At 39.3% G+C, this 17,845-nt stretch overlaps 1 long non-coding RNA gene across 2 annotated transcripts in view; it reads right to left on the reverse strand.

Annotated features, from left to right (window-relative positions):
* The window catches only part of LOC122801534, a 599,757-nt gene that overhangs the window by 223,436 nt on the left and 358,476 nt on the right, over window positions 1–17,845 (reverse strand). For both annotated transcript variants that reach the window (XR_006364756.1, XR_006364755.1), the window contains exon 2: window positions 4,602–4,675. This is a non-coding gene — a long non-coding RNA (uncharacterized LOC122801534). The remainder of the gene's footprint in view (window positions 1–4,601; window positions 4,676–17,845) is intronic.

Genomic DNA, 17,845 nt, shown 5'->3' on the forward strand with positions numbered 1-17,845 from the left:
ATGACCAACACATTTCTTTAGTACAATTCAAAGTGAGCATGCTAACCCAAGACCAAATGGAGAGGTATCACATGGCAAGGTCAATGACATCCTGCCCACAGAATGTACTAGTACCTCAGAAGATATGCATTTGTGCAGAAACTTCAACAGGTCCTTCTTGATCTGAACCTCAGTATAAGTTCAGATCTTTATACAGTAGCATGCTTAACACAGTTAACATGACTGATAGTCTTAGGAAAACTAAGAAAAACTTTAAAATAACTTAGCATTCTCAAACAAAGCTTCAAATATGTCATATTACTTGATTTAGGTGCTTGCATGCGTTCTTTGTGGCTAAATGCAAACATATGACATGTACCCCCATGGTATAAGTATCTCATTTCTCTGTCAAGAAATACTCATTTAACTCTTTTCATATGTAAACAAGCATTTTCTAAAGTGGTTTGATGAATGTAAAAAGTACTCAAATGTTCTTTTTCTGTTCCACTATTTACAAAGAGATCATTCAGGTTCAGCGGTTCAGAGGTGTATGCTAGGCTAATGACCACTAGTGCCTTTTTAAGCCTAACCATACAACCCAAATGTGACCCACAAAGTTGATTTATATAGAGGGTGATTTATTGCCTGCCTCTGTCCATCAGAGACATAAGCACCAGACCAGAGGTGAATTTCCAAAGTTCCAAGTTCCACTAGTCTAAGCTGCACTTAAATACGGTTAGGAATGAACTCATAGATGAGAAGCCTTTTCCAGAGAATGGGAATTTTCTGAGAAACATATCTGTCTCTCCAACATGTTCTATTTGTATCACAAGCAAAATTTAGGTCTTCTGATCTAGTATTTCTAATGCTGTTTGTTTTGTGGATGTGCAAAATGTTCATCAAAACAAGGTTCATGGATGCCCTGTACACCAGGTAAAGATCACCTCTCAGTAGTCTATATGATACAGAGTAAAGAGTCAGGGCTTTGAGGTCATCAGCTTAGGATATTTTGTTTACTCACTGTATTCGTTTTGTAAGGAACCTTTGGGGACCTTCCTGCATGTCTGTGGTCAGGTACATACTAAAGGGGTCATTATACTCTATGATGCGTCTGATGAGGGTCAAGTACAATAGTACAATGACCTGTCTGATACTTGGTGCCATTCCCTTACTTAGAAATTGAGCAACGTAAAAGGATTTTCTTACTACGCTGGGCATATGTTGGTCAAAGGCTAGGTTACTATCTACATGAGTTTCCAAATCTCTGACTAGTGAATCCACTTTTAGGGGTGTTTTATTGATTATGTGGTTATCCAGCATGGCTGATTTCACAAAAAGTACTGTAATACATTTCTTGGCACTGAGATTTAACCCATGGCTTTGGCACCGAGTGTTTGTCTGTATTAAAACTTCCAAAAGTGTTCTTGTCTTGCAGATATTCAATGACTGCTACCAGTCTGCAATCATCTGCAAACTTGGTCAGCCAGAAACCTTTGACATTGGTTTTGACCTCTGAGAAGTAGATGCCAGAGAGGAGTGGACTCAGCACAGAGCCTTGAGGGATTCCACTGGAGACCAGCTTCTTTGTGGAGGTTCCTCACCGATCCTAACCTCTTGGGTCCTATACATGAACCAGCAATCTATCCAGCATGTTATAAAGGGGTTTATGTCTATCGCTGTAAGTTTGCTGACAATGCCCGAGTGGGACATTGTATCAAGTGCTTTATGCAGATTTAGGTAGGCAGTATGCACCACTTTCCCCTTATCCATTTCCTTACTGACCTTTTCAAAGAAGTCCACAAGGTTCAGTAAGCATGACCTTCTTTTGACAAAACTGAATTGGGATGGACCCAGTGTCTGGAGGTCTCCTAGATCCTTGTTGATAATTTCCATGAAATTTCTTTCCATGGCTTTGCAAACAAGACTAGTCAGATTAACGGTTCTGTAATTTCTAGGATCTGATGAAGGTCCTCCCTTATGAAGGGGCATGAATGTTGCAGTTCTCCATTCCAATGGCACAAAGAGTGTTTTACGACTATAGTTAAATAGCGACTCCAGGGGTAATGATAAGTTGTATTTTAGACTGTTCAGGAGTCATCCTGGGATGTTACCGGGGGCATTGAGAATGTGTTTCTGGCTTTAGGACGTGCAGTAGTACATGTTCCCTAATTATAGTTGGAGGGGCTATGATTGAGGGTATTTCTTGGGGAGATTGTTGGGGTGAAGGGGGAATGAACCTATAAACCTATAAAGTTGTCACTGAATTTGTCTGCTATCAGTTTTGATATATTGTCAGGCTCAGTGAAAGTGGCACCCTTAACCACTAGTTCAGCACGTTGCTCTTGAGGTTTCTGATATAGCTGAAGAAGGCCTTATGGTTATCTTTCACCTGGGAGGCTATCTGAGTCACAATGTTGGTTTTGTCTGACATAGTTAGCCCTTTTAGTTGGCAATTTAGTTTGATGAGAGAGTTTTTATCTTTATGTGAATAACCCATCTTGGTTGTTGCCATAATTGTTTTCCTTTTGCTGAAAAGCCTATTTAATTTGGGATTCCAACAGGGTGGTTTGCTTCTGGGGCTAGTTCTCGGCTTCCATTTGGTAGGTACAGCAGCCTCTATGCAGCCATTGACATGGCTGTACAGAAATTCTGACAACAATTCAGCATAGGCTGCTGTATTCTCAGGGTTTGGAGGGGCAATAAATTTTGAAAACTCGACACTTAATGAAAGGCAGTTTGCCCTGGAATAGTTCCCAGCTGTTACTGGTTTTACTTGGGTTACAGAGTTAATTTTGACATTTTGATTTCAAAGGAGGCAACTTTATGGCTGGACCTTAGCAGGAAGAACGAGATATTGGGGGGGGGGGGTGTAGCATTCTCCCATTTTTGTGAGTTTGAGGCTCAGTATGTTGGAGCCTCTAGTGGGTGTTTTCACTATTTGGTCAAGGGTGTTTATATTTACAAAGTTCAGCAATCTCTGTGCCTGTAGATCTGAGGCAATGTAGGATTCCCAGTCTATAGAGGGCTAATTAAAATCTTCTATGAGTATGATGTTACGTTAGATTGTAATTGTCACCAGTAGGTCCAAGTATGCAATGTGAACATCTTGGGGCATGCAGGGTGACCTACAGCTGGCTAGGATATACATAGTACAGAATTTTATCTATGGTGATCTGCACATGGAGGAACTCCAGTGCATCATCCTGTATGACCAGCTTAGAGATATGCTTGTTTCTTATGTATATCGAGGCACCTCCACCTTTAACCCTTGTCTGTGAAGATATTGGTGTAAAAGTGTGGAAGGCACTGAAACCTTGCACTTCCAGGGTACTATCAGCCACTTTAAACCATGTCTCAGCAACTGCACAGATACCTATATTGTGGAGTGTGAGGAGGGCTTCAAGGAAGTGTAGTTTTTTTACTTAGGCTTCTGGCATTGAGCAGTAACACCTCGAGGTTCAGTTGAGTTGATTTTGTTATCTCGGTGGGATTGTCAAGCTGTCATTGCCTAAAACAAGCCCTATTGGGGTGGATAACGTTTTAGCCAGTATACAAAAGCCTGGAGAGGAGAAGTGCAAGACCACCTTTAGCCAAACAATGTGGTCTGTTAACCATGTTCTTTCAAGTTGACAAATATTGGCTCCCCTTAGAATGGACATCAGAAAGACATCCAGTTGTTAAAATCAAACATTGTTTTCTCATATTGTGGCATCATCCTCAGTGATGGTCATATGTTGCTCAATGCTATGCTCATTCCAGCCTGAGACACATAGTCTGAGAGCTCCATAATGTTTCTTCTCATATAGTCCAGGGAGGTACATCTCAGGTAATTTACACCTACATGGTTTAGGATGGAATCATACTAGTACCTGTGGTGGAATGCATTGAATGTGTGCATGACTTGGTGGATCCTAGCCCCAGACAAGCAACTAATCATTATTTTCTCCATGTTCAGACTGTTTAGAGGGGCATCAGTATGTCATACAATAGGGTGTCCTATGAGGAAAGTCTTGGGATGTGTGTTTGCTTGCCTTAGGGGATTAGTGTTTGATGCTCCACTGAGTGCGAGTTGTTCTTTTATTCTGAGTGCCTTTGCTCTCACTGAGGCATAATTTCAACAACACTATATGTGGTATTTGTTGTTTAAGAAGACTGCTTTTAAGTGCCTCAGCATACTTTAGTCTATATGTGTGCTGTGTGCTATATGATATGGGTGTTATGTGTATGGGTTTGACAACCTCATGTGCACTTGTATGTGAGAGTGTAGTCTCCAGTGTCATTGTATAAGTACACCTCTTGCATAATGTGTTTATTTATTTAAGGATTAAGTGGTTGTCAGTAAACAAGAGACAGGTGCTACGTTGTTTCAGGATGCCCATATCCACCAAGCTGGCTACATACAAGTTGGGGAATTGTATAACCATGCTGTCCAGGCCTTTGACTGATGAGCTATAAGGGGATTAGAAGGCTATTAAGGGTGTTTTGTTGGTGCAAACTAATAAGGATAATTTATTGGGAAATATTATGCTAAACAGTACTAAATTCTACCAACTTCAATGCTTACACAATACTGAATTCTAGTAAATATATAAGTATTGCCACTTGACACCCACTTTCAATACCTTGTAAAATGCATTCCATTATTCACTGAAGTATATCTTGTACAGAGGACACTCCAGATGGTCAACTGTTATATCTGCAAAAAAACAGAAAGGAGACAACTGAATTAATTTTTTAGCACCTTTGTTCTTTCAATTATAAAACAAACCACTCATGTGATGTTGTAGGCCCTATTCTGCTGTTTACTTATAAAAAAAACATAACGTCAAGGATTTTATAAAGAAGAGTAACAAGGTGTTCCCTTCTTCTAGTTCTGGTCTATTTGGAACTTGCATGGACTGCAGTTCATGTAGATTTATTAATTCTGGACATTGTGTTGTTCTCTAGCACATAAATAAAGAAATCATTAGTAGTCATTGGTGATTTCTTTATTTATGTGCTCGAGAACAACACAATGTCCAGAATTAATAAATCTACATGAACTGCTCCGTGCAAATCATTAGTAGTCATTGGTAAGCTGTGGTGGTACAGCGGTAGCGTTGTTGCCTCACAGCAAGAGGGTCTCCTGTTTGATTCTCGTCTGGAGTGCCTTCTGTGTGGAGTCTGCATGTCCTCCCCGTGGTCGAGTGGCCTCCGAAAGACATGTGTGAATGGGTGTGTCTTCACTGAAGGCTGGGTGTTGGGCTGGCAACTTGGCACCATAAAAATCTACTGCCAATCATTAGCGGACCAGAGTTCTGCTGTGGTGAGCCCTAACTGGGAAAAGCTGAAAAGACAAACAACAACATTAGTAGTCATTGGTATGACTGTTAACACTGAACATGTTCGTTATCTGTTGTTCATGTGAATCTTTTTACATGGGTAAAACCACAAGGAAGCTTTCACACAGAATTTCAGAACATAAGTTACTTAGAAAAAACAAGGAAGTTAGTAATGTGTTATTGTGTGATCTAAACATTCTTTGTTATGTATGAATTTCATTTTTTTGTCATTGATTATTTAAAACTTACTCATGTTTACATTAGGTTAATCAAATATTTCCTTAATTTGGAACTGTAATGGCATTACCCTCCATATTGCTATTATATTTTATACAACTGATAATTCCTTGCATCTTTTGCCTATACCTTACACTACTATTATCACTATACAGTCCCTCTTTACTTCTTCGTATCCATAACTCACAGTTTACTCTAGTAATTCCTCTCTTCTCTCAACTCTGTACTATAAGATATGTACATTAAGTGCATTATAATAAACAAAAATTATTTAACTATCATGCAGAATGATACAGAGCTGAATCATATACTTGTAAAGACCACTGGTCTTGTGTATATAGTCTCCTTAGTAATATCTAATGTCTATAATTAATGTGCAAGTATAGTTCATCTAACATACGTACAAATGATGTGCTTTCCATTACTGTATATTTTGTCCTGTATGTGAAAACATTCACTGTTGCTCTGTAATAAGTTAATGTAATATGCTAATTGTCGCTGTATCTTTTTTACCTGGGCTTCTGCTGAAAATGGGCAAGTTTGACTTTCCCGGTAAACAAATATCAGTTAAAATAATAAATAAATTCTCCTTCATGCAAATAGCTCAACTTTAAGTTGTCTAAAAGGCTTTGTAAAATAGCAGTCAGAGTCTTTTCCCTGGCCTCAGATAATTAATGTATATAATTCCAGTTAACATTCAGTTCCTTAACCAATCTTGACCCAGACAGTTTAGCTTGGACATGTTTGTAACAATAGTAATTTCATTAGGTGTTCTTAAAGGGTAGATGGAATTTGAGCAGACACAATGACACTTGTTTCCTATATATTTACCCATATGTATATATATATATATATATATATATATATATATATATATATATATATAGATATATATATTTTTTTTTCACACACACACACACACACACACATATATATATATATATATATATATATATATATATATAAAATTTTATTTATTCAAAATTCTTTAACTTTTTCATCTCTCCATTCTTTATTATTCATCAATCACACTATAGTCTGTGTCAACACTCCATTTTATCATTCATTCACAAGACTTCTAAGGTTTGTTTGTGTCTTTCGGCTTTTCCCGGTTAGGGGTCGCCACAGCAGAACTCCGGTCCGCTAATGATTGGTAGTGGATTTTTACGTACCGGGTTACCAGCCCTGACGCACAACCTTCAACAAAGGCACACCCCATTCACGTATGCCTCCACACAGAAGACACTCTAGCTGAGAGTCGAACGGAACAACGTCTTGCTATGAGGTGACAACGCTACCGCAGCACCACCACCGCAGTCTCAAGACTTCTAAGGTATGGCTGTGTATTGTCAACCTTTTTAAGTTACAAGTCAGTTTTAATACCGTCATTAAGAGTCATGCCTTCCTTTCTGCTTCTTCCCCATTTAAGTCCACAATTATGGACTGGCGCTACTGACTTTCAATAACTGGATTTCATTTTTATAGCTTTGTTAACAGCTACATACATGAAAACTGTCTTCTTTCTGCATCATTCCAAGTGTGACTTAAATGTCCACAATGCTACATTTCATCAGCATACCTCTGAACTGTACAGATTTTCGCAGAATGTCCAGATTTTTGCCTCATATTTTTGGACCGTTTTTCATAAAATTGTGGTTTTCTGTTAAATTAGTGGCAAATCATTAAAGTTAGAAAATAATGACATGCATTTGAGTTTCAGACTTCATACCCTTCAGAAAATTCATGCTAGTACAAAATCTGTTATTCTATCAACTTTCTAACTTTGTAAGACCAATATTTAAAAAATGTCCCTATTTTTGGGCCTTTGTCCCACTTTTATTTATGGCCTTGTCCAGATTTCTTGCTTTATGAGGTTCTCAACCAGTAGCACATCTAGAAAATTAATGGCTTAACAATATCTATAGCATATCTAACCATGGCTTTCTTGTTTTGCAAATAACTTCTTTGTGGGTTTAGTAACATCACGTCAGATCACTGCAACACTGTTTTTTTTAATAAAAAAGCTTATTTTAAGAGCTTTTTTCAAGCTTTCTCTAAATTCTCTCATAATTCCACCTAAGTTCATTTTGTATTATTTTTGCAAAGTTCCTCCAAAACTGGTGTCTTGTCTTAAGCTAACTTCTACAGTTGATTATAATGGTTGAATACTCTATTTACATGGCTTGCTAATACCCTATCCAGGTGAGTCCATCCATGAAGAAAGTTAGGAGTTCAAATCCAAGTAACTGTATTTTTTGCAATGTATAAGCAAGAGTACTGCATCTAGTTCCAAGGATGCCATTGTTCTGCTGTACTCGGCAATCATCAGGCAATCACTGAGTACACCACCACCTTTGGTGCACATCTGACGAGTCATACACAACAACTACAGAGGTTCCTCACAAAAATGAATACAGGTCCTAAACAACATATCCTATGCAGACTGCTCAAAGCCCTGTCCCTGTATTCTGTATACAAAGTATGCTCTGCTCCCACTCTGATGGGCCTGTTGCACAGCCACAAAACTAATAGTATCAGAATTACTAAATATAGTAATCTAAACCTTGCTTGTGACATAAACAGGACATGTTGGAGGAACAGGTATGTATCTCAGAGATTCCCCCGTTACTGGAACAGGACTGCCATCCATAAGAAATAGAGCTTTTCCTTAACCCAATCCAAGGATAACTTGGACCAGTGGATGAAGAATAGGAAATTTACACCTGGTTTTGCACCTATGTCAATAGTGGACAGAAGCAGTCTGTAAATGCTTGACCCTCCAATGCCCAAATCCAGACATACCCCTTAAAATATCTCTAGGGTATTAAAACTTATTAGATACATTTGGGAATCATGGCTAAGCTTAAAAATCCCCCTCTGGGTCATTAACCATGTAATCACATATGAATTTATACTCAAACACAGATTTAATGTTTTTCCTAGCATGGCTGTCTGATGCAGAGGGATGTAGCCTTGACTGCAAGCTATAGGCGACTGGGGTTTGACTGGTGGAGCCAGAAAGGGAGAGGACTGAAGAGGCTCAACCTGCTAACTTATCGTTCTGTAAATGCTGACGACATTTTCTGGTACATTCAAAGCTGTCTTTGTGTACCTTAATATTTGTCTATGCTTTTATTACTTAGATGCTTCATACGTAGCCCCACCCCCAACTCACAGATACACACAAACACACACACACACACACACACACACACACATGCATTCATTCCTAAGAAAAAAAACATTAGATCCAGTTGGTGAGGAAGCTTGTGGTAATTGTCTTTGACCAATTCCATAAGAAGGGAGAACCAGTGTTACCTAGTCTAAAAAGGAGTCACCACAATGATTTTTGGAAAGTCCTTCTGAATATTCAGCATTACCAAGGAAATCAAGCTGGAGCGTCTTCTGTGTGCAGACATATGTGAATGGGCGTACCTTCGTTTGAGGTTGTGTGTCAGGGCCAGCAACTCGGCACATAATAATCTACTGCCAATCATTAGCAGTCCGAAAGCCGAAAGACACAACAACAACCATGGAAATCAGGAGAATGGGTGGAAATGTGTAAAGGCACATTCCTGACCATGGGAATGAGAATGTACCTGTTGTCCAGGCTTGCCTGCAAGGAGTCCTAGTACAGAATCTGTTAAGTTGCCTATTTTAAAAGGATGCTAACTGATCCATTTCAGGTGTTCCCACAAATAGATCAAATCCTGGATGACTCCCCTCATTCAATTTCTATTTGTAAGGGTCTTTCCTAGTTGTGCACAGCTTATTTGAATTTTGCTGTGACAGAATGTAAGATGCTTGGTGGATTAAACTATGCTAAACCTCACAAGACATTACAGCCAGCCTGCAGAGAAGGTATGACCTAGTGCGCCCCTTGGTCTCAAGGTGGGTTTCTTGGCATCCATGTCTCGAACACAAAATAACGTGATTACAATTGGAGACACGATCTTAACCCTCTATATTATTTATACTGAGCTACGTGTGTGCATGTCTTATTTTGCTTGTAATGTCATCTACACTGTGATGAATATGTCCTGAATATGTTCTCATTTTGTCTTTTCTTGGCATGTGATACTCACTGTAGCCTTCTTACCAATTAAAATTAATCTAATGGTTGGATATCAGTTAGCTTTCCTTATTATCTACTGTTAAAACAGTTTCTTCTCCACTTGCTGTCATTTTTGCTTTCCTTTTCTTTATTTTTTCTATATATTTCCTTATTTATATATAAATCCACCACTTGCAAGTCATATTTGTTCTATTTATGTTCTATACAACCATTTCTTCCTTCAGAAAATACTTCAGATTGTTTCAGTTGTTTATATTATTCAATAATGCATCTGCATTCTTATAGGTTCATAGGTAGGTACTAGGCTATTGGCCCTAGGGCCTACACAAGCCTAGCCAAAAAGGTACCCTGGCTTTCGCCACCCAAGACAATTATTTTCCTGTGCCCCTGTCAAGCAGAGCCACAGAAGTGATCCCCAGGGTGAATTTCCTATTTCCCATCCAATCATCAAGATTTTTCTTAAAGAGTGCTAATGAGGAGCTCTGTTTGACATAGTTAGGTAGTCTGTTTCAGAGTATGGGAAGTCTCTGGGACAGGAATCTATCCCTCCAGCATATTCTGTTTATTGTGGTGACAAGGTTTAGGTCTCTAGAGCATGTAGCTCGGAGGGACTGGGATTTCTTTAAGTGGAGCATGTCCAGCAGCTCTGGGTTTGGCACAGCTTTGTATGCTAGGCAGAGATCTCCTCTGAGTAGGCGATATGTGACGGAGTAAAGCTGGAGTTTTTTGAGATGGTCTGTGTAGGGCATCTGTTTGAGGCCAACAATCTTCTTTTTCTCATCCCCATCAATATCACACCAAATACTGTTTCTAATTTGAGAATATGCTTATATATGCCAACATGGCTTCTGTGTTATTATTCATAATGTATAACTAGCATTTCACATTTGACACAATGCACAGTCGCAAGCAAACAAAAGGATATCTAACTGGTGCCTAGTGGAGTTATATACTCCTTACTATACTGCCTCATACAATTATTTACAGACTCCGCTTCCACTCTGAAAAGTCTATACCCTATTCTTCCACTTCCTTGGCATGTTCAGGACAGTTTACCAGCTCAAGTCGCACTCATTACTGCATTTTAGTTATGAATCCTAATAACTCTTAAAATAGGATAAATAATTAAGACATCATTCAGCCTGAGTCTTCCCCAGGTTTGGCGAGGAGAATGTCTAGTGTGGTGGCCTTTCATAAAGTCATCTCACTACTGACCCTGGGAATTTCATGTCTATTAGTTTCATTAGTATTACTTACAAAGCTAGTGGACTTATTCTAGGTGAAATAATAAGCAATGATATAGGTGGCTTTATATCCCTGGATATGTACATGATTTGACACCCTGACCCCATGTGCAAAAATGTGAAAAAGGGGTTGTGGATGGATGGATGGATGGATGGATGGATGGATGGATGGACAGATAAGTGACATGCAATCTAGACTGCATACCTGGATCTTGCCAAGGCCTTTGACACCATCCTCCATACTGAGATTACTGACAAACACTCCCAAATCTAACCGTAAGCTGTATAGAGTTCACTGGAGAGTTAACTGGTTATCTGTCAGAACCCAAACCATAAAGACTGGGGGTCTTTAGGGAGGGAAACGTCATCAGTGGTATTCCACAGGACACCATCCTGTGCCCCCTCCTCCTTGGTATATATTTCTCTGACATAACAGCCAATATCAAGAGACTATGGCTAACCAAGTTTACCGGTGATTGCAAATCTGTTATCAAGGATAATTGCTATACCCAATAAGATGAGACTTTATAAAGAAAAAAATGAGTATCCTATTGCACTGTTAAATGTTAGTGACAAAATTTGTGCAAAAGTCCTTAATAATTACCTGTCACTATATCTTCATCAACTGGTGCATTCAACCAGTTAATCTAACAGATGCACACAGATTTCTGAGTGCTAACTCACAATACCCAATAATTTATTTTTCTGTAGTAACATTTCATGTGCCTGAAGACAACACTTTAAAGAACAAAAAGTAATGGCTTTTAATTCTCATATTACTGAAGCAAAATATTTAGGACTTTATAAATTACATATTTTACCCTGTTAGAAAAAAAGTGCATGTTTGTTTTGAACTGAACTGTGAAGCCAAAACACAGATTGCATCTTCCCTGCATTTCTAAAAATACAGCAAACGGATACTGTCCCACTGGAATATGTTCCTTCTTAGTATACTACCTTTGACTGTGAAGGAGTCACAAATGTAGTGATGCAGTTCAGCTTTGAAAACATACACTGACATACCCAAAGCCACATTAATTAAGCAATAACACATGGCTGGGTGGGGGTGGATTTACCCATGGTCAGTGTGGTCTGGTCACGAGGGCAAAGCCCGAGTGACGAAACAAAGCCAACCGTGGGTAAATCCAGCATTACCCACACCCAGTCAGGGGTTATTGCTATTATACAATGACAATATTTAAGAACAAAATACTTACTTTTCTTAAATAATGTCTTTGTATAATGCCTGCGTGGTGCCCTTCTGTGTTTTTCCAGTATACTGCGGCTTTTACAATGTACTGCACAAGCATATGGGACTTGTATTCCCATGCTTATGAAGTACATCAGTGCTGTGCAAAGGCAGCAATGGAGAAATGAAAATCTCCGTTTTTTTTTTAATTTTTTTAAAAACTGAAAATAAATAAAGAAGTTTCTTTTAGTTTTGCAGAACGTACCTGATTATATTCTTATTTCTGTCTGCGCCATCTCCCTCATTGATTTCAGGTCTTCCTTTTTTTTGGTTCAAAAAAGAAAGAAAAGTAAAAAAAATTATGACATATACTAAGGGGGAAAATTTCTGTTGGTATATTCTTGGATTTACAACGGGCACGCTGGTTGGGCTGGCCAATCACAGTACTCGTTTTTGAATATTAACGGCCAATCATTATATAATGGCTATTTAACAATGTCACTGCTCATTGGTTTTACCTAAAGTTTATTCCCATCCAAAAAAAGTAGTTACATTTTCTGCACTTCTGAAAATATGCTTTTGGTTAAGAAGCACATACATTAATGATCATTCTACAGTGGCCAATGTTTTCACAGACAATCTACCTTTGGCCTCCTTCTGTGTACACCTCTGAGGTTTCATTTTGAGAAAACTGAATGGCATAATGACTAGAGTAATGTATTTTAACTGATTGCTCATAAGTGCATATAAATAATAACAATCATTTAACAGTGATCACGTAATTGCCATTTTTAACATACAGCCTACTACCCAACCCCACCAACAAACTGTTATGTTCTGTGAACCACTCCAATGTAAGATTTTGTGAAAAGTGAAAGAGAAACTAGCCACACTAGTGTACTTGAACTTGTTGCTGTCACACATGAGCACTTACAATTGCCCTTTGCTTTCACAAAATTCTCCTCAAGCAGACAGCCAATTATGGTGATAACCTGGAGCTGCCAGAAATAATGACCACAGTAATACACTTTAACTTGCAGCTAAAGCCATCCCTGCCACCACTGCTATCATCGCCCTAATAAAGTGAAAAAAAGTCAAACAGAATGTTACTGTGGATAGTCTTTATTGTTACCACTGCCCACAGATAATATCCAGTTGCCTGGCAAGAATTAAAAAAAAATATCTGCAAAAGATGTCTGCTGCTGTGCAACCACAGCACATCTTTTACTGTAGATGCCCCTTAGTTAGAACATAAGCTCCCCTTTGAGTTTCACCCTATGACCTTCACTGCCACCCTACCAGTCTAGTAAAATAATTTCCATGTTTTCATGTCAGAGTTAGGAATTATGGATATTAGGACACATAATTTCTAGCTCCAAGACAAAAACACAGAAGGTATTCTACCAGCTGAGCTGAATTCAATGGGCTGCAGATAAGTCTCCAGTGGGCAAGCTATATTGCAAGCTATCATATTGATAGTATCAGTGCATAGTGCAGTAGTACAGAGGTAGCATTGTCATCTATCAGTAAGAGGTTCTCCTGTTGGATTCTCGGCTAGAGTGCCTTCAGTGTGGAGTCAGCATGTCTCCCCTGTGTCCGTGTGGGTTTTCTCCGGGTGATCTGGTTTCCTCCCACATCACAAAGACATGCATCTGAAGTGTTTCTCCCCGAGCGTCTGCTGAAAATTGACTTTGTTCTAAGTCAGACTTTCCTGGTAAAGAAATGTTAAATAAATAAATAATACTTACACAGGAAAATAAACATGGATAGGTTTTTCTGCTGTTGGTGCCTTTGCATCATTTTATTTTTATTATTTAACTGACATTTTTTAACCAGGTTAGTCCAACTGGGCAGCAGCCCTTTCTCAGCTGAGCCCCGAGGAGAAAAGCTCCAGTTTTAAAAGTAAAACAAGTTACATAAATGCATAAAATATATCAAATATAACATAATGATCTGAAGAAGCGTATGTTAACAGTACGCGAAAGCGCTCATCTTGTTCTTTAACGTTCAATAAAACTACCTTGTGAATTTGTGCTTCTCGACTAAATTTTTCCAACGTGGTGGGTTCTACAGCGTTTATTTTTACTGTATAATGTTCAACAATATGTTTTTATTAATACTTATAAAGCTGAATTTTCCATTTGCTTTTTTAAGTTAATAACTGCTTTAATTCATTTGATCCCTTATTTTATGAATGTTAATGGTGTACCTTCATTTAATATGTCACAATCCATGGGAGTTATGGATACCCACTCTCCCTACTAACTCATCCCACTTTTATTACAGACGTACAAATAAAGTCAATGTTTATCATGATAATTTTTTATTAACAATTTCTCAGTTCACTCAGTCTCTCCAGGTTGTTTTTCAGTTAGAAGAAAAAAATTAAGACATGACTGGATACGTTTTAAACACACACACACACACACACACACACACACACACACACACACACACACACACACACACACACACAAATATTGTATTTCACTAATGAGATTCTGGGTAATATTGCTTCACAGCACAAGACTAACACTTTAAAGTTCCTAGGATGGATTTATGCCCCTATTTTACTAAACTTGATAGACTTTCAAACTAATGATAAGGTACCTATAAAAGGGCAGTAGAAAAAGCCAAAAGATGGCATTTCTTAACTTTATCAGATGGGTAGAATACAATTCTGGATTTTATTCAAGAATTCATTGTTTCCTCTAGTGCACCGATGAAACTCTAGATTCAGAAGGATACTGAAGAAGTTGATCTAGCAAGTCAGGTCCTTGGAGATTACCTGGCAAATTTTAATTTCTCTTAGAGGAAAGGGTATTTTCAAACTCATTGATCTTGAATCTTACACATTAAATCATTATTGGATAAAGTAAGAAAACGGATCACTGCCAGAATTCAAGTAGAATGCTAACATCTGTAGTGGATAGGCAGCATCAACCCTGAAATGTTCACAGGCATGTGTTACTTCCAATCCTGAAACGTTCACAGATGTGTTACTTCCAACCCTGAAATGTTCAGAAACGTTAGTTCTGAGCAGGTACAGTAATCTGACACTTCTTATTCACTGTGTAGTGCGTCATGGTTCACATGCTCACACAACATGCATGTAGTCGTGGTTCTGTTCTTTATCGAATGTGTATGTCTGCTGATGAGCATTTTATGCCCGAGTGTGTGTGTGTGTGTGTGTGTGTGTGTGTGTGTGTGTGTGTGTGTGTGTGTGTGTGCACACCTGCATGCGTGTGTCTCTATGTCTATTTAAATGCACATCATGCCACTATTCACACTAACTACAATGTCGTGCTTTTCCTGATCTTCTCCAAGCTGGCATCCGTACTGGTCTCCTGTGGCATCTAAAGATTTGGCAGTTTGAAAGATCCTGAACAGAGGGTCTTCCTGGTTCATTCTCACACAAAACAAAACTAAACACAGAAACTTGCCAGAAGGAATCACTGAATCATTTCCTGTTTGTTCTCCTCTAGTAAATTCTTAACATTCTACAGAACTACATGTGTAGTAGATGTCTTCCATTTCTGTTGAAGGACTGTTTTTATTTAGGTCACTACATCTTACTGCTACACACTTTTTCCACAAAATACCTTGTAAAGATAGTAACTTGAATCATGTCACTATTCATTTCACTAAAAAATTTATTTTGCTTTATGTTACTGTATTAACTGTGATAATTATTTCTGTCGCCCCACCTTATTCACTTATTTCACCGTATTCATAATGGTTTTCAACTAAATGTCTGACATTCCTTGCAGTCACTTTAGAATCTGTGATATAATCATTTATCTTGTAACTATCCTGTATTCCTGAATGTAAAACTATTACTGCTTCCTTTCTGCTATTTGTGTTCTGTCTCCATAGCAGATAATCTGGCCCAGAAATTGTAGTTTATTGGATGTTTGAGCAGTTTTTTTCCCATCTCCTTCAAATTTCTGGTCTAAAAGCCTGCGTTTGTGCTTTTCCCACCTTTCCTGTAACTAGTCTAATCCAGACACGGATTTGCTGTATCCAGGACTGTAAGTAAGCTTCTGAGCCCCCCCCCCAAGCCTTTCTGTGTTGAGGGAAGTCTTCTAGCTTATCAGTGGGAGTGGAGGTAGCCTTTCTACCACAAGAGGAGTGGTTTCTGGCCCAGAATTTGTAGTTTATTGGCGGTTTGGGCAGTTTTTATCTAGGACTGTTTGTAAGCTTCTGAGAGGTGCCAAAGTCTGCTCTTCAAATGTTCCCTTAGATCTGCTACTTCTCTCCTCTCCCGCACGTTTACCAGCTTATTAGTCTAGCACTTTACCATACCAGACGTCTTGTAGCAATTATTGTAGCACACAAAAGTGCTACCAGCACTAACATTCTACAAGGAAACAGCTCCAGTACTTATTATTAATGCCCACCCCTCCAGGTATGCCTAAAGGTCAGTTCCCTGTGCTTTCTCCTGTTAAACTGGTGAACTTGGGCATCCTGAGGTAATGTAGTAACTGCCTCATGTACACCGACAACCCTCTCCTCTTACCTCCCAACACTCAGACTTGGAGAGATGACTTATATATACAAATTGGAAGCCACGCACTCTCCAGCCAAGACCGGAATAGCTGGTCGAGAGGAGAAGGTCAACACTTGCACCACGCCACATGGAACACAAAGCCCTTCAGAACACACACCAGCACTGCCTTCACATAAAAACACAAACCAAACACCCACTTTCGCAGAGGCTCTCAATAAAAATCTACCCAAACAGCAGAGAACTCCAAGGCAGAAATGCACTCGACCACCACAACACAACACTAATTACGAGACACATAACTCTCCTAAACAGTGTACCACTCAACCAAAGCCCCAAGGCAAAACAGCATGCCCAGCACACTAGTCATAGGTGACTCAATAGTGAGGCACACTGATGTCCAACTCACTAGGTTAAATAAGGAGAAATTATCAGTCAGCTGCCTGTCAGGTGACAGGATCCGCCATATAACGCACGCACTCAGGTCCCTCAACAACAGGTACAAATATGACTCTGTCATTGTACATGTGGGTGTGAATGACCTGAAATGTACCTCCTTGGACTACATGAAAAGAGATATGGAGGAGCTCTTGGATTATGTAGCCGAGGCGGGTACAACCCTAGCCCTGTGCAGCATTCTACCATCACCCAGAATGATACCACAGTACAACCAGAAAATGATTGGTTTCAACAACTAGCTAAGTTTCTGGTGTCATTTTACAGGGATCCAGTATAAGTGTCTGCCTGGGATGACATGACTGACAGACCTCGATGCTTTGCCAGAGATGGCCTGCATCTGTCACCCCTGGGCTTCCGGATACTGGCCAAGGCTCTGGCCACACCCACAGTGCCTTTTTTACGTGGTGTTCCAAAGACCAAATTACCACCATAACAGCTACAAACAAATGCAATCTGAGGGTCATGCTGCTCACCACTAGAAGTTTAAATTTAAAAATGCACTCGCCTGAAGCTCTCCTTAAAATGGAGAACATCTACATTTGTGCTGTAACAGAGACCTGGTTCAAGGCAGCAGAAAGCACCCCTGCACTACCAGGCTATAACTCATTCCGCAACTTTCGGCCCCAGAACTTGGACCGAAGCTCCAAAGGTGGTGGTGTTTCCATATTCATAAAGGATGCACACACCATCAGACTGGTAGCTCAACATACTGCATCAGAGATACTTCAGGTGCAGCTAACACTGGGTAAGACAGCAATGCAGGTCGTAGCCTGTTACAGGTCCCCGACCACGTCCCAAGACATTCACTCCACATTCCTAAGCACCCTGGAGAAT

Source organism: Protopterus annectens, chromosome 5.part0 (assembly GCF_019279795.1).
Source record: "Protopterus annectens isolate FY-2018-M chromosome 5.part0, PAN1.0, whole genome shotgun sequence".
NCBI lineage: Eukaryota > Metazoa > Chordata > Ceratodontiformes > Protopteridae > Protopterus > Protopterus annectens.